The sequence below is a fragment of the Coregonus lavaretus genome, assembly GCF_964263955.1.
Source record: "Coregonus lavaretus genome assembly, chromosome: 1".
NCBI lineage: Eukaryota > Metazoa > Chordata > Actinopteri > Salmoniformes > Salmonidae > Coregonus > Coregonus lavaretus.
The window spans coordinates 88,742,297-88,763,261 of record NC_139988.1 but is presented as its reverse complement, the minus strand read 5'-3'; the positions used below and the strand labels follow the sequence as shown (position 1 = coordinate 88,763,261).

The 20,965-nt window shown below is 40.3% G+C and overlaps 3 long non-coding RNA genes across 5 annotated transcripts; all 3 read left to right on the top strand.

The window, feature by feature from the left end:
* Positions 1 to 11,790: 11,790 nt before the first annotated feature.
* On the top strand, positions 11,791 to 13,663 carry LOC311127554. The gene is made up of 3 exons (XR_014613123.1): positions 11,791 to 11,947; positions 12,751 to 12,828; positions 13,631 to 13,663. It is a non-coding gene; the product is annotated as an uncharacterized lncRNA (long non-coding RNA).
* An 859-nt stretch (positions 13,664 to 14,522) lies between these two features.
* On the top strand, positions 14,523 to 16,348 carry LOC311127031. Of its 2 annotated transcripts, none has more exons than XR_014613080.1 (3): positions 14,523 to 14,589; positions 15,393 to 15,470; positions 16,277 to 16,348. It is a non-coding gene; the product is annotated as an uncharacterized lncRNA (long non-coding RNA). The 2 variants fall into 2 exon arrangements; XR_014613081.1 differs by having other exon boundaries at positions 14,540 to 14,556.
* Positions 16,349 to 19,018: 2,670 nt separating this feature from the next.
* LOC311106998 lies at positions 19,019 to 20,664 on the top strand. 2 transcript variants are annotated; one of them, XR_014610371.1, is made up of 4 exons: positions 19,019 to 19,500; positions 19,619 to 19,675; positions 19,978 to 20,274; positions 20,413 to 20,664. It is a non-coding gene; the product is annotated as an uncharacterized lncRNA (long non-coding RNA). The 2 variants fall into 2 exon arrangements; XR_014610372.1 differs by having other exon boundaries at positions 19,616 to 19,675.
* The last annotated feature ends 301 nt before the right edge of the window (positions 20,665 to 20,965 follow it).

Genomic DNA, 20,965 nt, shown 5'->3' with positions numbered 1-20,965 from the left:
GACAGCTGCGCAGTAATGTCTTTTATCGATTGCGGTTATAATATCGTTTAGGACCTTGAGCGTGGCTGAGGTGCACCCATGACCAGCTCGGAAACCGGATAGCATAGCGGAGAAGGTACGGTGGGATTCGAAATGGTCGGTGATCTGTTTGTTAACTTGGCTTTTAAATACTGGGGGCATGGGCAAGTTGCAGCGGAGGGTGCAGAGCTGGTGGACGGGGTAGTGGTAGCCAGGTGGAAAGCATGGCCAGCCGTAGCAAAATGCTTGTTGAAATTCTCGATTATTGTAGATTTATCGGTGGTGACAGTGTTTCCTAGCCTTTCCTAGTGCAGTGGGCAATTGGGAGGAGGTGCTCTTATTCTCCATGGACTTTACAGGGTCCCAAAACTTTTTGGAGTTAGTGCTATAGGATGCAAATTTCTGTTTGAAAAAACTAGACTTTTCTTTCCTAACTGATTGTGTATATTGGTTCCTGACTTCCCTGAAAAGTTGCATATCGCGGGGGCTGTTCGATGCTAATGCAGTACGCCACAGGATGTTTTTGTGCTGGTCAAGGGCAGTCAAGTCTGAGGAGAACCAGGGGCTATATCTGTTCTTAGTTCTGAATCTTTTGAATGGGGCATGCTTATTTAAGATTGAGAGGAAAGCACTTTTAAAGAACAACCAGGCATCCTCTACTGACGGAATGAGGTCAATATTCATCCAGGATACCTGGGCCAGGTCAATTAGAAAGGCCTGCTTGCTAAAGTGTTATAGGGAGCGTTTGACAGTGATGAGGGGTGGTCGTTTGACCGCGGACCCATTACGGACGCAGGCAGTTTTAGACCAGTGATCGCTGAGATCCTGGTTGAAGACAGCGGAGGTGTATTTAGAGGGTACATTTGTCAGGATGATATCTATGAGGGTGCCCATGTTTACAGATTTAGGGTTGTACCTGGTAGGTTCGTTGATAATTTGTGTGAGATTGAGGGCATCTAGTTTAGATTGTAGGTTGGCCGGGGTGTTAAGCATATCCCAGTTTAGGTCACCAAGCAGTTTTAGACCTCGAGATTCAGGGTTCTCCCCTGAGGGTCATCTAGGTGTACTGCCCCACCAATGTGGCCGAGAGAGTGTCCCTCTTCAAACAGCTTCGGTCTCTTCTGCTCACCCCCACCCCAGTCCTGGTGGGGGGAGACATCAACTGCACCCTCTGAGTTTAAGACCACAGCTGGCCCAGGAGCGACTGTAGCACACAGGAACTAAAATCAATCATCAACGACTTCTCCCTTACAATCGCCGGTGGCACCTCCCCTCCAACACCAACGTGGGTGAGTTCTTCCGGTGCGTCCTACTCCAGGATTGACATGTTCTTGCTCTCACCAGGTCTGAGAATGTGCTCCCTGACAAGCCAAGTGGTGCACTTCTCAGTCCACAGGATGCTGACTATGTCCTTAGATTGGGAAGGCCTAGTGAGAGTAGGTAGGAGGTCATGGAGAATGAATACATCTGTCCAAAGAACACCTTTCCATCCTCTATCGGGAAGAACATAAGAAGAACCAGCACAAGTCAAAACACCAGGGTCAGGAGGAGGAGCAAGAAATGCAACCGCTTCTTCTTTCGCAGGGCACGGTCAAAGCAGAAACCAATCCTGTCCCTGTACAACAACAAGACTCTGTGACCAACAGCAATGACATCCTTGGGGTGGCCGGGGAGTTCTACGGTAGGCTGTATGACACCAAGCTTACCAACACGTTTCTCATGGCCACCTTCCTAGATGGTCCAGACAGCGTTACCGACGGTGGCAAGAGCGGGAACCCCTCACCTGGGCCGTTAGGTCCCTGAACAAACACAAAGCACCAGGACCTGATGGGATCCCAGGAGAGTTCTATCAGACCTTTTGTAATCTCCTCAAGGATGACGTGGTGGAGGTCGCGTTTGGGCCTTCTCAGCCTAGACCAGGGCAGGCCTTTGACAGGGTTAGCCATTACTTCCTGCAGTGGGTGCTAACCAAGATTAACTTTCCCCAACATCTCATCCACTGGACCGAATTGTGCTACCAGAACGTCACGAGCAGAGTTGTGGTAAACAACACCCTAACAGACCTGTTCCCCATCAGATCCAGCATAAGCCAAGGTTTACCCCTCTGCTGTAAGTAATCTACCTAGAGCCTTTCCTCCAGAAGATCAGGTCAACACCAGAAACCCCAGGCTACCAAATGCCAGGGGCCCAGGGGTAGAGGCTCAAAGTGGTGGCGTACATGGACGACATCACCATCGTCGGCACAGATAGTCGCTCCATCGCCACGGCAACAAAGGTGCTGGACGATTACTGCGGTGCAGCCACTGGCGCCCTCATCAACAGGGGTAAGAGTGAACTGTTCCTGTCAAAGGACAGGCATGAGACTCTCACCAGCTCTTTCCCTGTCAAAACGGAGACCATCCAGCTGCTGGGGGTCACCTTCCAGAGGGATGGAGGTGGCTCTGACAGCTGGGAGGAGACCATTCGCCACGTACAAAGAAGATCTGTGAATGGAGCGCACAGTCCCTCACAATGACTGGTAAGGTCCTGAAGGCAATCCTTCTCCTATTCTCCTATTCCTAGGTAGGGTGTTTCCCCCAGACAGAGCGACCAGCAAGAAAATCGATCACCTATGTCTGCGGGAGCCAGATGGAGCGACTCAAGCACAGCATCCTGTACAAAGCAGGTGAAAACAGGGGGAAGGGGGTCCCAGACATCCTTAACATCATTAGGGAACAGGGTCTCTCCAACGTGGTCACCAACATCCACAAGACAAACAGAAAAGCCAGCTACTCAGCCAAGATCAGGCATGGAGAGATTTTTGCATTGAAGTCAGATCTGCCCAGTGCTCGGCTGGCATTCTGGATGTACAAGGACATCATCGCCCACCTGAGCACCGGCTCAGCCATGGACCCGCAACAAGTATGGTTAAACATCAACCACCACTGCATCACAAACCAGCAGCAATCTCATGGATGGCTGTTCATGGTTGCCTCCCCACTAGGGAATTCATGTATAGACTGAACATAGCACGTACAGAGAACTGCCCCCCACGGATGCATTGATACTGAAAACATCTACCACCTGTTTGTTGAGTGCTCGGAACCAGGAACCATTCACCACCACACGAGGCGTGGAGGAGGGATCACAATTCAGACCTTCACCCTGCGCGATCAGGCCACAGGGGAGTGGCACCATTGACATCCCTTGTGTGTCTGCTTGTTCCTCAGGTTGTCTTTCCTCTACCGACCCAGATCTCGACACAGCACCTGCAGCAGCCCCAGTGTCCAGTTCCTAGTTCCAGGTTCAAGTCCCATACCCGGACCGCACCTCCTGGTTTGACCAGCCCCGGCCCCTGCACCAGCACAGCCCCAGGACCAACCCAGGTTTTCCCAGTCCCATCCCCAACACCAGAACCAACCATGGACACAGCACGGACCAACCACAACTGCCACCTTCATCCAACAACTGCCAATCCAGTCCAGCCCAGATCCCACCCCCTCCCCCAACACAAGGACACAGACAGCCTGTCAACCACTCCACTAGACCAACCACTCAAACAGGCAAACTCCAATCACCCAATTCACTGTGGCACGCATGCAAACGCACACACACACACAAATATTTAACTGTGAAAATAAAAAAAATTGTATCTGAAGGTTCTGTTCTGAAGGTTCTGTTCCTTCTCTGTTGATTACTGCTAGATTATTATTTTTTCCTTTTGATGACTATTTGATCTGTATTTAATTTGATCTGCATAGTTTCACTTTGACTTATTGACTGTTATTTAACATTTTGAATGCTTATCTTTTAAACTTGATTGAAATTTGAATCCTGTAAAGAATTTAGGAAAAACCTAATAAAATGACCTTTTAATATGAATGTAATAACATTATTATTTAAATATTATAACAAAGTGGTAACTCTCCCAATATTGGGATATGCATAGGCACTTGAGGAACTCATACGCTTGTGTAAGCTTTGTTAATGCTACAGAAGTGTCAGTGCTCCACCTTTAACGGGATAATACAACACGAACCGGAATAACATTTACTCTCACGGGTGGCCAAAATAACTATTTGAAAGCCATGTCCCTTCTAACCATGCCTCCAGTCTTCTGATCTGACCCTGGAGTCATAGATCAATAACCCAGCATCAACAACCCAACTAAGTGACCCAACTGGCTGGGTCAAAATAACACAACATATGTTCAGTCCAATATTTACCCAAAATGAGTTGTTTTTAACTCAGCATTTTTGTTGTTGTTGCTGAGTGTATGTGAATATCTGTATGCTGTAGCCTATAACAAATAAATAATTTAATCTGCAGGCTAGTTTTATTCATCAATTTATTTGATTTGTGGGTGATACCATTTAGACAGTTATTTTACAATCGAGACCTGTCCTGTCCAAAGATGGCAGCTAAGAGATCAGTTCATTGATGTATTTCTCCCCAAAAGCAACGGTTTCCAATGACTGAGAGTGTCTGATAGTGTGGCTCTCACTGTCATCTGGTTTCATTTGCAAACTGCTCTTAAAATGAAGAACCCTCAAATGGTTTTTATTATCGTAATCCGAATATATGTGCAGCCACATTTTTCTTTAAATTCCCGCTATATTGTTGGACACTTTTACTGTTCTCATGCGCTACTCTTTTTTTGTGTGTGTGTGTGTGTGTGTGCGTGTGCGTGCGTGTGCGCGTGTGTGTGTGTGTGGGTGGTGGGTGGGTGGGTGGGTGGGTGTGTGTGTGTGTGCGTGTGTGTGTGCGCGTGTGCATGTGTGTGGGGGGTGGGTGGGTGTGTGTGTGGGTGACGTAACACTACGAATGTTAAGATTTTGGTCATCATTCAGAACTACAAAAGACTGGTTTGAACTTTTGATGTAAATACTTATCCCCTTTTACATGTATATTTTCTTAGCTTTATAACCTAACGAGTTGTAATTTGACCCTTTAAGTACTAGTGTTGGTTTGATCTCCTGACGCCTTGGGCCTAAGAAACAAATCTTAGGCCAAGGCAACATGCAGTGATGCAAGAGCAGAGACAGACACGGCGGTCGGTAGGAATTACTTTTCTTTGGAATTTCAGCCCAAACTGTCCAGTTCCCTGGTGTGTATAGAAAGCTGTCGTGGAGATAGATAAATGAATAATCTGATGATTATCAGCAGCCAGAGACAAGCAATCTGGAGCTAAAAGCATGCTGCTGTCTGAGAAAATGATAGGTCAGATCTGTAAGAGAGAATGTAAACTCACAGGAAAGGAACACATCCTAAATGAAATAGAGATGGTGCAGAGACTGTACAGCATGTCCTGGATGATGGTAGATATTCTAGATTACAATGGAAATTAATTATTCAAAGATTTACTAAAAAGGGATTTGTATCTTTTTGTAATTTGGTACAGTAAGGAGCAGGCATGAACAGGATGACCTGGGGCGGCAGGTAGCATAGCTGTTAAGGAAGGTTTGCTGGTTCGATTCCCGGAGCAGACTAGGTGAACAATCTGCCGATGTGCCCTTGAGCAAGGGACTTAACCCTAACTGCTCTAGATAAGAGCGTCTGCTAAATATGTTAAAGTGAGTTCAGTGCTAAGAGGGCTGTATGAAATAGCATAGGCATGAATATGATGACCTGTGAAGTCAGTTCAGTACTAAGGAACTGTAGGAAATAGCATAGGCATGAATATGATGACCTGTGAAGTCAGTTCAGTACTAAGGGTCTATATGAAATAGCATACACTGTTAACAGTTTTTGGAATTTTATCAGTAACTTACTGTATTAATCAACAGTATGACACTGTATAAACTGAATACAGTAGTTTTCTGTATAATGCACAGTAAAATACTGTACATTTGTTTTGCAGCACACTGTTAGACCTTTCTGTAATTTCAACAGTAAAACACTGTAGAATGCACAGTAAAATACCGTAAATATGTTTTACAGTATTAATTATGGTGCATTGTGGGGAAATGTTGTGGGCGGAGAAAGAGTTTCTGGCTCATTGGCATATTGTAAGGTGTGTCTTGTAAGAGGCTCTATTTGTTCCCGTGAGTGAGAATGCTGTACTCCCACAGAATACGGTAATATAGGGTATTTTACGATTTTTACAAACCTTGTCCTGAAACTCTTCAGTGTCTTACTGGCCAGTTGGTGATAGTGATTTACTGAAATTCCGAATACAGTACCACACCACATTCGTGGCTCGCCAAAAACCTTTTGAACACTAGTGGGTGCATGGTATTTGTTATTTCTCACATCATTACCATATTTTGAGGCATGTCTTGCCAGAGGCTATATTTGTTCCACCCGTTAGTGAGAGTGCTGCACCAATTTAAATGATATGTGGTAGTAGTTCGCTAACAATTTAAGTAAATAAGAGGTAGTTCAGAGTAGCAGCAAGTCTCAAACCTTTAACGGGTGAGTGGCTAGTCAGATCAATTGATCTGTTTTGCCCTGTAGTCACTGCTGGTTTGGAAGCCATTGTTTAGGGCTCTGGAAGTGCGAGTGAGATGTTAAACAAATATCAGTTTGTATGCTGTAATATATAATACAAATGTCCATTAATTATAATCCTCATAATAATTCTGATTTCATGTTACTGCAGGATTATTTTCCTGCTGTAGCAAACTGGCTCAAATTAATATCTTACATCTGTAGCTTTGATAGAAGCGGTCCCTGTTCCCCACAAGGGACTGCTATTATCAGGTGACCAATGGGTCCTTGTATTTTACTTTAAACAAAACACAACAAACATAACCAACATAAACATATCGTGTTTCCATGGGAATGTTCTCCTGTTGATTGTAAACAGTTTAGAAACACTTGGGCGTAATGGTTTAATTGCACGTTTTACTGCAGAGTGTGTTTTTATTATTATTATAAATTCTCTGAGTCACATATCATCAAGATAAAGAGACAAACTGTCTGAGATCTAATATAACACTGTTTATACTGCCCTGCTCGGTGTGTGTGTGTGTGTGTGTGGACGTGTTTAACTATTCTTGTGGGGACCAGAAGTCCCCACAAGAATGGTATACAAACCAACATTTGACCAACTGGGGACATTTTGTTAGTCCCCACGAGGTCAAATGCTATGTCTAGGGGGTTTAGGGTTAAGGTTAGAATTATTGTTAGGGTTAGAATTACATTAAGGGTTAGGGTTAGGAGCTAGGGTTAGGTTTAAGGTTAGGGTTAAGGTTAGGTTTTTCGGTTAGGTTTAAGGTTAGGGTTAAGGTTAGGTTTTTCGGTTAGGGTTAAGGTTAGGGTTAGGGTTAGGGTAAGGGTAAGGGTAAGAGTACGGGTTAGGGTTAGGTTTAGGGTTAGGGGTTAGCGAAAATAGGATTTTGAATGGGACTGAATTGTGTGTCCCCACAAGGTTAGCTGTACAAGACAGTGTGTGTGTGTGTGTGTGTGTGTGTGTGTGTGTGTACTCGTTTTGGTGACATATGAAGACAATTTTATGACAACTCACCTTCAATGTCAGGACGCTCGGAAATATGAGGACATTTTTGGAGTCCTCATTTTTCCGAGCTCACTACAGTGTTCTAGACGACCATAGAATGCCCCTAAACCAAAAATCTGAAAAGTCTTTAAATGTCACAATCTCATGATTTGAAGTGTGTGTGTGTGTTTACGCTTTTTGCTCACCTGTGAATACGCCACCTAGTGGTCAGTTCTGGAACATTAACACACTTTAAACACACTTTAGTCACGTGACACACTTTAGTCACGTGACACACTTTAGTTACATGACATTTCCTGATTTTGTTTGAGCACACTTTCCAACTATTCAAGATAGATTTACTTGAATACACATAATACATGTCATCATAGTCAACTATAACTAAGCTTTGGATAAAAGCGTCTGCTAAATGGCATATTATTTATTTATTATCATAAAATCCTCCTAAATCCCTCAAATAAAAACGTAATTTAGCATCAATTAGCCAGATAAGCTAATGTTAGCAAATTAGCTGAAAGGAATGAAAAGGACTTTTGCCACATGGAAAATTCAGAACTGGAAGAAGTGCAAGAGAAATGAAGGTAATACATTTATTTTTCTTCATTTACAACTAAAGAGATAGTTGTTCTAAGCTGTTCTTACATTTAAGTGTTCTTGACCACAAATGTTACTTAGCAATATCATGTTTTTGCATTTAAAGCCAAAGTGATGATATTGGTTGTTCAGTTCAGATAATGTTATTTGTAGAGTTTACAGTACTATACTTTTATAACAGTATTTATCTTTGAAGGTGTTAAGATTGCTTACTGTGCTTACTGTGAAAAGATTGCTATTGTGATTGCAGTTGCATAAGGTTTGCACTGATCGGTTAGCCTAATAAGCTAACCGGATACTGCATTAGTAAGAACATGAGCACGATATGACTAAAGGCAGACTAATACCATTTGATATATCCTTATTCGATTCAAATCAAGTATTAGTCTTTTCTGTATTTGTCTCGCTGACTTTTTGTCATCCAATGTAGATGTTTTCTAGTTGAGGAGCACATGGGCAATTGAAGAGCATGTCAAAACGAAGAGCCAGACTTAGTCCTGAGGCTGAGGCTATTCATTTTATTATTTCTGGAAGTGACAAGCCTTGTATAAAGTCAAATGGATCAATGACTATAAAGGTATGTTATACACACACGCTACACTTATTGGGTCATACCATATTGGGATGTCATTTGAAACACATTCAAGTCTTACACAAGTGAAAAAATCACTGCGTACCGCTGCATTAGACACATACGGCTTTAACATCCAATTTCAGAAGTTATGTTGTGATTCTTTTGCAAGCAGTTGGGGGATGGGGAAAAATATTCAAGATTTATGAACTACACCTCCCAACTTCTATTAGAATGTGTGATATTGGTGGTAATTTCCTTGGCCAGTCGGCAGACCGTTCGCGCTATGTGTGAAAGCCGGTAATGTGATTTAAATTCAAAAATGTTTTTAACATTTGATCATAACAACCCCAACGATAAACGGAATGTAGAAGCATTTGGGTGATAAAAATTTACAATATATGTGAATGATGCGTATCAGCGCGTAGAACAAATATGGCACCATTCAAGTTAACAGAACAGCGAAAATGCACCGCCGAGTAGGCCTACCGACAGAGTGTTCACAACATGAGTGGGTGTGTGCGTAATCCCTGCCTGTTGTGATTTGGGATTTTTTGTGTACGCTGATGTCCTTAAATACAAAGTCTGCAATAAAGCGGTCTAAAGCGAGGAGTCAAAGGCAGACTCAGCGGTGCAAGTCACTGCAGGTCTAGTGGTGATAACTGCTGGAACCTGACCGGGGATCACATCTCTTTTTGCCCCGCTTTAACGCCATTGTTTCGGCGTTTCCGTTTTTAGCTGTAGATCTGTCATTAAATCCAACATAAAATACGTCTCCTCGTGATTTCATAGTTTTCAGACCAAATTTATTTTGAATGATGTCACCTTTTTGGGTCCTTACCAGTTTGCACCCCTGCAATGGATCTTTCCCCTAAATATTAAATCATACACATTGATAAGCAGGCTAAATGGGTCTGATCAACTGCAATTCATTAACCTAATTAGAACTGTATTACTTGATACTAAGTTCTTAACTTTGTTACATCAGGACGTGGTGTATTTGCCTCAGCACCAATTGAAAAGGGATCCTTTGTCCTCGAGTACCGTGGGGAGTTTATATCGCAATATGAATGGGACAAGAGGCAGGGGAAGTATACGGAAAAGCAAAATGCTTTCTTGTTTGATTTTGAATGGAACAATGGCTCATGGTGGTAAGTAAAACCCTATAAGACATCAGTTCATCTCTATATGTTTATATGTTTTGTGGAGAAAACGTGAATCTGTTTCCCTCTTCAATTTTAGCATAGATGCATCCTGCGAAGATGGTTCACTGGGGAGGCTGGTAAATGATGCCCACAGGTCCCCAAATTGCAAAATGAAAAAGATGATAGTCCAATGTAAACCTCATCTTTGCTTGTTTGCTATTGAAAACATCCAAGCAGAAAGTGAAATAACCTATGATTATGGATAATCTCAGTGGCCATGGCGTGCTCTGGTAAGTAAATCTGCTTTGATATATTATAATGTATAAGATCTGTCAAAGAATTATAAAATATATAAATACATGTCCCTTCTTACATGTATGTTGTCACCGCTTTATATATATATATACAGTTGAAGTCGGAAGTTTACATACACCTTAGCCAAATACATTTAAACTCAGTTTTTCACAATTCCTGACATTTAATCCAAGTAAAAATTCCCTGTTTTAGGTCAGTTAGGATCACCACTTTATTTTAAGAATGTGAAATGTCAGAATAATAGTAGAGAGAATTATTTATTTCAGCTTTTATTTCTTTCATCACATTCCCAGTGGGTCAGAAGTTTACATACACTCAATTAGTATTTGGTAGCATTGCCTTTAAATTGTTTAACTTGGGTCAAACGTTTCGGGTAGCCTTCCACAAGCTTCCCACAATAAGTTGGGTGAACTTTGGCCGATTCCTCCTGACAGAGCTGGTGTAACTGAGTCAGGTTTGTAGGCCTCCTTGCTCGCACACACTTTTTCAGTTCTGCCCACACATTTTCTATAGGATTGAGGTCAGGGCTTTTTGATGGCCACTCCAAAACCTTAACTTTATTGTCCTTAAGCCATTTTGCCACAACTTTGGAAGTATGCTTGGGGTCATTGTCCATTTGGAAGACCCATTTGCGACCAAGCTTTAACTTCCTGACTGATGTCTTGAGATGTTGCTTCAATATATCCACATAATTTTCCTTCCTCATGATGCCATCTATTTTTTTAAGCGCACCAGACCCTCCTGCAGCAAAACACCCCCACAGCATGATGCTGCCACCCCCGTGCTTCACGGTTGGGATGGTGTCCTTCGGCTTGCAAGCCTACCACCTTTTTCCTCCAAACATATTGATGGTCATTAAGGCCAAACAGTTCTATTTTTGTTTCATCAGACCAGAGGACATTTCTCCAAAAAGTACGATCTTTGTCCCCATGTGCAGTTGCAAACCACAGTCTGGCTTTTTTATGGCGGTTTTGAAGCAGTGGCTTCTTCCTTGCTGAGCGGCCTTTCAGGTTATGCCGATATAGGACTTGTTTTACTGTGGATATAGATACTTTTGTACCTGTTTCCTCCAGCATCATCACAAGGTCCTTTGCTGTTGTTCTGGGATTGATTTGCACCTTTCGCACCAAAGTACATGCATCTCTAGGAGACAGAACGCGTCTCCTTCCTGAGCGGTATGACGGCTTCGTGGTCCCATGGTGTTTATACTTGCGTACTATTGTTTGTACAGATGAACGTGGTACCTTCAGGCGTTTGGAAATTGCTCCCAAGGATGAACCAGACTTGTGGAGGTCTACAAATTTTTTTCTGAGGTCTTGGCTGATTTCTTTTGATTTTCCCATGATGTCAAGCAAAGAGGCACTGAGTTTGAAGGTAGGCCTTGAAATAAATCCACAGGTACACCTCCAATTGACTCAAATGATGTCAATTAACCTATCAGAAGCTTCTAAAGCCATGACATCATTTTCTGGAATTTTCCAAGCTGTTTAAAGGCACAGTCAACTTAGTGTATGTAAACTTCTGACCCACTGGAATTGTGATACAGTGAATTATAAGTGAAAAAATCTGTCTGTAAACAATTGTTGGAAAAATTACTTGTATCATGCACAAAGTAGATGTCCTAACCAACTTGCCAAAACTATAGTTTGTTAACAAGAAATGTGTGGAGTGGTTGAAAAACGAGTTTTAATGATTCCAACCTAAGTGTATGTAAACTTCCGACTTCAACTGTATACACTGATTAAATAGAGTATAATACAGAATATTTATTGTTGTGTTTCGTTGCAGACACCAAGTGACAAGATCCCAGCTCAAGCTTCAGCAGACCCAGAAGTGAGACAGAGATCCACTTCATCCTTCCAACAGGTTATTACACATTTATTGTAGATCTTTTCTATTTAAATTAAATAGTTGTCTCAGTTCATTCCAAAATATGAATTAAATGGCTTTTTACTGTATTACAACCAACCTTTTGTGTAAAATGTTCACAATATCAAAATTCCCACAACTTCTTTCAATATCATAGCATAAACAAAATTAGCCCGACCATTTGACAGAACTAACCGCCCCTCAAAACATAAAATTAATCTTTATTCTCTCTAATGCCTATGTTTTTGTATTTTTGGGGCAATGTTTTTGCCCATTTAACATATTTCTTATCAATTTGCGTGATTTAATTTATATGGCAGTTGATCCATTTACATTGCTTTTAAGGTGGTGAGCTTTCTTTGACAACAAAAGGATAACTCAAAGTCAGGAACCTTGAATCCAGATGTGTTCAGTCGTCAAGTCCTCATTTGGTAATTAGGCTGTTCAAGACGTAAATGTGTTTCAGATTACGTCCCGATATGGTATGACCCAACCAGAGTAGAGTGTGTGTGTTACACGGTCCTCATATTGTTGGTTAGCAGATATTGTACAGTTTTAACCATTTCTATAGAGTCTTGCATAAAAAGCCCAGATCCACATATGAATTATCTTTCCTAACATTTGTGGTCAATGCAGCCCTTGACCTCAGCAATGAGTCTCACCCCAAAGAGGATTATGATAGACAGGTGGTAGGAATATATTGTGACTGAACTGAGTATGATCATTAGTTTACGAAATAGATATGATCTATATTATAAAACACAATATTTCTGACATGTTATTGTTGTATTTCGTTGCAGACACCAAGTGACAAGATCCCAGCTCAACCTTCAGCAGACCCAGAAGTGAGACAGAGATCCACTTCATCCTTCCAACAGGTTATTACACATTTATTGTAGATCTTTTCTATTTAAATTAAATTGTTGTCTCAGTTCATTCCAAAATGTGAATTAAATGGCTTTTTACTGTATTACAACCAACCTTTTGTGTAAAATGTTCACAAAATCAACATTCCCATAACTTGTTTCGATATCATAGCGTAAACAAAATTAGCCCAACCATTTGACAGAACTAACCGCCCCTCAAAACATAAAATTAATCTTTATTCTCTCTAATGCCTATGTTTTTGTATTTTTGGGGCAATGTTTTTGCCCATTTAACATATTTCTTATCAATTTGCGTGATTTAATTTATATGGCAGTTGATCCATTTACATTACTTTTAAGGTTGTGAGCTTTCTTTGACAACAAAAGGATAACTCAAAGTCAGGAACCTTGACTATAGATGTGTTCAGTCGTCAAGTCCTCATTTGGTACTAAGGCTGTTCAAGACGTAAATGTGTTTCAGATGACGTCCTGATATGGTATGACCCAACCAGAGTAGAGTGTGTGTGTTACACGGTCCTCATATTGTTGGTTAGCAGATATTGTACAGTTTTAACCATTTCTATAAGTCTTGCATAAAAAGCCCAGATCCACATATGAATTATCTTTCCTAACATTTGTGGTCAATGCAGCCCTTGACCTCAGCAATGAGTCTCACCCCAAAGTGGATTATGATAGACAGGTGGTAGGAATATATTGTGACTGAACTGAGTATGATCATTAGTTTACGAAATAGATATGATCTATATTATAAAACACAATATTTCTGACATGTTATTGATGTATTTCGTTGCAGACACCAAGTGACAAGATCCCAGCTCAACCTTCAGCAGACCCAGAAGTGACACAGAGATCCACTTCATCCTTCCAACAGGTTATTACACATTTATTGTAGATATTTTCTATTTAAATTAAATTGTTGTCTCAGTTCATTCCAAAATATGAATTAAATGGCTTTTTACTGTATTACAACCAACGTTTTGTGTAAAATGTTCACAAAATCAACATTCCCATAACTTGTTTCGATATCATAGCGTAAACAAAATTAGCCCAACCATTTGACAGAACTTACCGCCCCTCAAAACATAAAATTAATCTTTATTCTCTCTAATGCCTATGTTTTTGTATTTTTGGGGCAATGTTTTTGCCCATTTAACATATTTCTTATCAATTTGCGTGATTTAATTTATATGGCAGTTGATCCATTTACATTACTTTTAAGGTTGTGAGCTTTCTTTGACAACAAAAGGATAACTCAAAGTCAGGAACCTTGACTATAGATGTGTTCAGTCGTCAAGTCCTCATTTGGTACTAAGGCTGTTCAAGACGTAAATGTGTTTCAGATGACGTCCCGATATGGTATGACCCAACCAGAGTAGAGTGTGTGTGTTACACGGTCCTCATATTGTTGGTTAGCAGATATTGTACAGTTTTAACCATTTCTATAGAGTCTTGCATAAAAAGCCCAGATCCACATATGAATTATCTTTCCTAACATTTGTGGTCAATGCAGCCCTTGACCTCAGCAATGAGTCTCACCCCAAAGGCGATTATGATTGACAGGTGGTAGGAATATATTGTGACTGAACTGAGTATGATCATTAGTTTACGAAATAGATATGATCTATATTATAAAACACAATATTTCTGACATGTTATTGTTGTATTTCGTTGCAGACACCAACTGACAAGATCCCAGCTCAACCTTCAGCAGACCCAGAAGTGAGACAGAGATCCACTTCATCCTTCCAACAGGTTATTACACATTTACTGTAGATCTTTTCTATTTAAATTAAATTGTTGTCTCAGTTCATTCCAAAATATGAATTAAATGGCTTTTTACTGTATTACAACCAACCTTTTGTGTAAAATGTTCACAAAATCAACATTCCCATAACTTGTTTCGATATCATAGCGTAAACAAAATTAGCCCAACCATTTGACAGAACTAACCGCCCCTCAAAACATAAAATTAATCTTTATTCTCTCTAATGCCTATGTTTTTGTATTTTTGGGGCAATGTTTTTGCCCATTTAACATATTTCTTATCAATTTGCGTGATTTAATTTATATGGCAGTTGATCCATTTACATTACTTTTAAGGTTGTGAGCTTTCTTTGACAACAAAAGGATAACTCAAAGTCAGGAACCTTGACTATAGATGTGTTCAGTCGTCAAGTCCTCATTTGGTACTAAGGCTGTTCAAGACGTAAATGTGTTTCAGATGACGTCCTGATATGGTATGACCCAACCAGAGTAGAGTGTGTGTGTTACACGGTCCTCATATTGTTGGTTAGCAGATATTGTACAGTTTTAACCATTTCTATAGAGTCTTGCATAAAAAGCCCAGATCCACATATGAATTATCTTTCCTAACATTTGTGGTCAATGCAGCCCTTGACCTCAGCAATGAGTCTCACCCCAAAGGGGATTATGATAGACAGGTGGTAGGAATATATTATGACTGAACTGAGTATGATCATTAGTTTACTAAATAGATATGATCTATATTATAAAACACTATATTTCTGACATGTTACTGTTGTATTTCGTTGCAGACACCAAGTGACAAGATCCCAGCTCAACCTTCAGCAGACCCAGAAGTGAGACAGAGATCCACTTCATCCTTCCAACAGGTTATTACACATTTATTGTAGATCTTTTCTATTTAAATTAAATTGTTGTCTCAGTTCATTCCAATATATAAATTACATGGCTTTTTACTGTATTACAACCAACCTTTTGTGTAAAATGTTCACAATATCAACATTCCCATAACTTGTTTCGATATCATAGCATAAACAAAATTAGTCCGACCATTTGACAGAACTAACCGCCCCTCAAAACATTAAATTAATCTTTATTCTCTCTAATGCCTATGTTTTTTGTATTTTATGGGCAATGTTTTTGCCCATTTAACATATTTCTTGTCAATTTGCGTGATTTAATTTATATGGCAGTTGATCCATTTACATTACTTTTAAGGTTGTGAGCTTTCTTTGACAACAAAAGGATAACTCAAAGTCAGGAACCTTGACTCCAGATGTGTTCAGTCGTCAAGTCCTCATTTGGTAATTAGGATGTTCAAGACGTAAATGTGTTTCAGATTACGTCCCGATATGGTATGACCCAACCAGAGTAGAGTGTGTGTGTGTTACACGGTCCTCATATTGTTGGTTAGCAGATATTGTACAGTTTTAACCATTTTTATAGAGTCTTGCATAAAAAGCCCAGATCCATATATGAATTATCTTTCCTAACATCTGTGGTCAATGCAGCCCTTGACCTCAGCAATGAGTCTCACCCCAAAGGGGATTATGATAGACAGGTGGTAGGAATATATTGTGACTGAACTGAGTATGATCATTAGTTTACTAAATAGATATGATCTATATTATAAAACACTATATTTCTGACATGTTATTGTTGTATTTCGTTGCAGACACCAAGTGACAAGATCCCAGCTCAACCTTCAGCAGACCCAGAAGTGAGACAGAGATCCACTTCATCCTTCCAACAGGTTATTACACATTTATTGTAGATCTTTTCTATTTAAATTAAATTGTTGTCTCAGTTCATTCCAATATATAAATTACATGGCTTTTTACTGTATTACAACCAACCTTTTGTGTAAAATGTTCACAATATCAAAATTCCCATCACTTGTTTCGATATCATAGCATAAACAAAATTAGCCCGACCATTTGTCAGAACTAACCACCCCTCAAAACATAAAATTAATCTTTATTCTCTCTAATGCCTATGTTTTTGTATTTTTGGGGCAATGTTTTTGCCCATTTAACATATTTCTTATCAATTTGCGTGATTTAATTTATATTGCAGTTGACCCATTTACATTACTTTTAAGGTTGTGAGCTTTCTTTGACATCAAAAGGATAACTCAAAGTCAGGAACCTTGACTCTAGATGTGTTCAGTCGTCATCTCCTCATTTTGTACTTAGTCTGTTCAAGGCGTAAATGTGTTTCAGATGACGTCCCGATATGGTATGACCCAACCAGAGCAGAGTGTGTGTGTTACACAGTCCTCATATTGTTGGTTAGCAGATATTGTACAGTTTTAACCATTTCTATAGAGTCTTGCTTGAAAACCCCAGATCCACATATTCATTTTTTCATTTATAGGTCATCTATAAAACAGTATTGTCAATTTCTTAACCCAAATTATTTTCACATACAGTATAATGTATAATATCCTAATTTACTGTTACGGTACTGTGTTATTAAAAACAAATATTTATTCTTCATAATTTCATTCAAGGAAAGCAAGTCCAGTGGAATTGTACCCTTCCAGTGTCCTACTGCAAAGCAGGTAAGAAAGCTGCATTCTTGTCATTAGATAAAATAGTTAATGTTCTTTGTTAACACATTGTGGTATTTTTGATGTGAGGAAACATTGTAGAAATTTGTACAGCTTAGAAAAAGCCGCCATCTGCAAAATCTGAGGCGCCGTCATGATCGTTGTGAGGATCGTTATGAGAAGAGATAGCTGAGAGACAGAGGTATTTCAATCAGTTTACTAGAATACATTTTTCTGTGAGTATGTAGGTGTTATGCACAATGTGATGGTACTGTAGGGAGTATGATACCCTAGGTATTAATACATGTATAAAGTTATTGACAGAATTAGATGCTTTTTTTTCTTTTTTTTCAGACCTTGATGAATCTTCGGATGCTGCAGACTATCTTCCAGACTCATGTGGCAATTCCTCGGATGCTTCTATTATAAGTACTACAAGTTCTTGTAGTAAGGAATATAAAACCACAGAAAAGAATCTCCACCACAAATTGTCAGAGAACAAACCATTAGGGAATGTTACAGCACACAGTGGGGATAGTACCACCAGTTCAGAGAAGCCAAGAACATTAAGTTATTCAAAGATGCGCAGCAATCCTTGTACTTCAGTAATAAGCTGCAGTGCCAATTCATCAGAGAACACATCACACCAGAAAAGCTCCATAAATGTCACACCTTTGTCAATAACAGCAAAAGGAAGCAAGTACAACAAGAAGCAATTTTGTCTTTATTGTAAAAAGGCCATTTATAAATTGGCAAGACACCTCAAATCCATCCACAGTGAAAAGCCTGATGTTGCAATGGCTTTCAGTTTTAATAAAGGATCCCGCAAAAGAAGAGAGTTGTTACGCTCTCTTAAGAAGAGATGAAACTTTGACCATAATACTGAAGTGGCAAGCTGTGGCACTGGAGAGATGGTTGCCTGTAAAAGACCTAGTAATGCAAAACCATCTGATGACTACCGTGACTGCAAATTTTGCGAAGGACTGTATGCAAGAAATTCCCTATGGAGACATGTGAGAAACTGCCCGAAGAAGTCTGTTGAGGGAGAGCCTCAAGTTGGGCGAAAACGGATTCAACTGCACTTACCAAGACCTGACTCAGTTAAGGAAACTGTTTGGAAGATTGCTTGTGAAATGAACCAGGATGACGTTTCCTCGGTTGTAAGGAGTGAAACTGAATTCCTTTGTATCGGCGAGTCACTGTTGAATTCCAGGAAACCATATGAGAGAAGGAATGACTACATACGCCAAAAAAATAGAGCGATGGCAAGACTATTGATAACGGCAAGGGCTATAACACCTTTGAAGAGCACCGAAGTCCTTGTTATGCCCTGTAACTTTCCCCATGTGATACAGGCAGTAAGATATGTTGCTGGTTATGATGTTGAAAGCAACTCGTATAAAATCCCATCATTGGCTTTGAAATTGGGACACAGTTTAGCCAAAGTTGCAGGCATTATTCAATGCAATGCCATCACTGCACATCGCCCTGCTGTTGCAGAGTCTGCAAAGCAATTTGCCACTTTACATCAGAAAAAGTGGACAGAGTCCATTTCAGCTGCCGCATTGGGTACGCTTCAACAAGCCAAATGGAATAAACCACAGGTTTGACCCTTTACAGAGGATGTGTCGGTGCTGCACACGTTTCTTGCTACTGAGCGTGCTAAGTGTATGAAGGACCTTGAGGAAGAACCCAACAGCAAAAGCTTTGGAAATCTTCCTAAAGTGACTTTGATGCAGGTAGTACTATTTAACAGAAGGAGGGAAGGGGAAGTTTCAAAAATGGAGCTTCAGTCTTTCACATCCAGGGATCTTACGGAGCTGAATCCAGACATTGTGAGGGGCCTTACTGACTTTGAGAGGAAGCTTGCAGAGCACTTTGAGAGAGTTGAGATTCGAGGTAAAAGGTCAAGAAAGGTTCCAGTGCTTCTAACCCCTGACATGATCACTGCTATGGACCTCCTCATGATAAGCAGAAAAGAGTGTCAAGTCCACAAAGAAAATGTGTACATGTTTACACGGCCAGGTGTCCTTTCCCATTACAGAGGCTCTGACTGCTTTCGCAAGTATTCAAACAATGTGGTGCAAAGAACCCAGAGGCACTCACCTCAACAAGATTGCGGAAACAAGTCGCCACTTTGTCCACACTACTAAACCTCAAAGAAAATGAAATGGATTAACTTGCCACCTTTCTAGGACATGACATCCGTGTCCATAGAGAATTCTATCGGCTTCCAGAGAGTACCCTGCAGCTCGCAAAAGTCAGCAAACTGTTGATAGCAATCGAAAAAGGAAGACTGCCTTACCTGCAGGGGAAAGGGCTGGATGACATTGAGGTCAATCCTGAAGGTAAAATTTTGTTTGAAATATAGTTTTTAGCCACTTCAAATATAACTATTATAAGTGTTGTTAGTCCTTAATTTAAATAATTGGCCGTAAATGTTTTTTACCCAACCATATGAAGTAGAAATGAGTGATGATGATTCCAGTGAAGAAACCATTGCTGACCTACATCAATGCAAAGGTATCCTGACTTGTATATATGTGGTAATATCTTTAAGTTATGTCACATAAATGCACATTTCTGTGGGGATTATCGAAATGATCCTCTATCTGTTTTTTAACAATCACATTGGTGGTGATAAGTAATTCCACATTTATGGATTTGCAATCAGTTTATGTTTATATCTCAAATATCAGTTAATATCTAATGTAGAATTGCATATTGCCTGACATTGAGGTTGTTTACAGTGAATAATACAAGCAAGCAAACGTATTGTCATGAAGCTCATAGAACATAATCACATTCATTATTACTTTGCAAAGGCTCAACAACAGAGACTTCTAGGGACCAGACACTTCTGAGGCAAACACCAGAGTCAACCACCCTGGACAACATGGAGGGCACTTCTGAGTCAACCACCCTGGACAACATGGAGGGCACTTCTGAGTCAACCACCCTGGACAACATGGAGGTCACTTCTGAGTCAACCACCCTGGACAACATGAAGGGCACTCCTGAGTCAACCACCTTGGATAACGTACACATGAGCAACACACAACCAAGACATGGTAAAATAGTCACATCCCAAGCATCCTCAAAGTGCTCCAAAGGAAAGCAAGGTTAGTAAGCATTTTGTATTCACATGTATTGATAACATCATATAACTACTAACTAGAATCCTTTGTATCATATCCTCCATTTGTCACTTTAGCAGAGCTCATTGTTAATCAGTTGTATTTTGTTTCCATTTATGAAAGCTGTGAAGGTGAGAAGCAAGTGGACAGGTGATGAAGTGAAAGCTGTTGAGCGGCATTTGCTTAATTTCATAACAAGCTGCAGAATACCAGGTAAAAAGGACTGTGACTCCTGCCTCCAAGCAGAGCCAGTAGCTCTGAAAGACAGAGACTGGGTTGCTATCAAATACTACATCCACAACAGAAATGTAGCATTAAAAAGGAAGATGAATAGATAGAACTAGAGCATGCCAACTGTAGCTCAGGTACCATTCAATTCCAGTTTCACTCAGCTTCTCCTCAGATAGTGTTAATATCTGTGGGTTTCATGTTCATATTATTTTATTTTCCTTAAATGATTTATATTGTTGGTTCTTGTACAAACATGCCACATAGGCTCGACTGTAGATCCCACATGTTTGTATGTTTATGTATAATTGAGGGCTATTAATGAGCATATGTTTGCTACTTATGGTCACATTTTTTTGGGATAACAGTTGATGATATGTGTTAATACTCTGCTCTCATTGACAGGGAAAAGAGATAAACAGTACTTAAAGGGATTGTTATTGTTCCT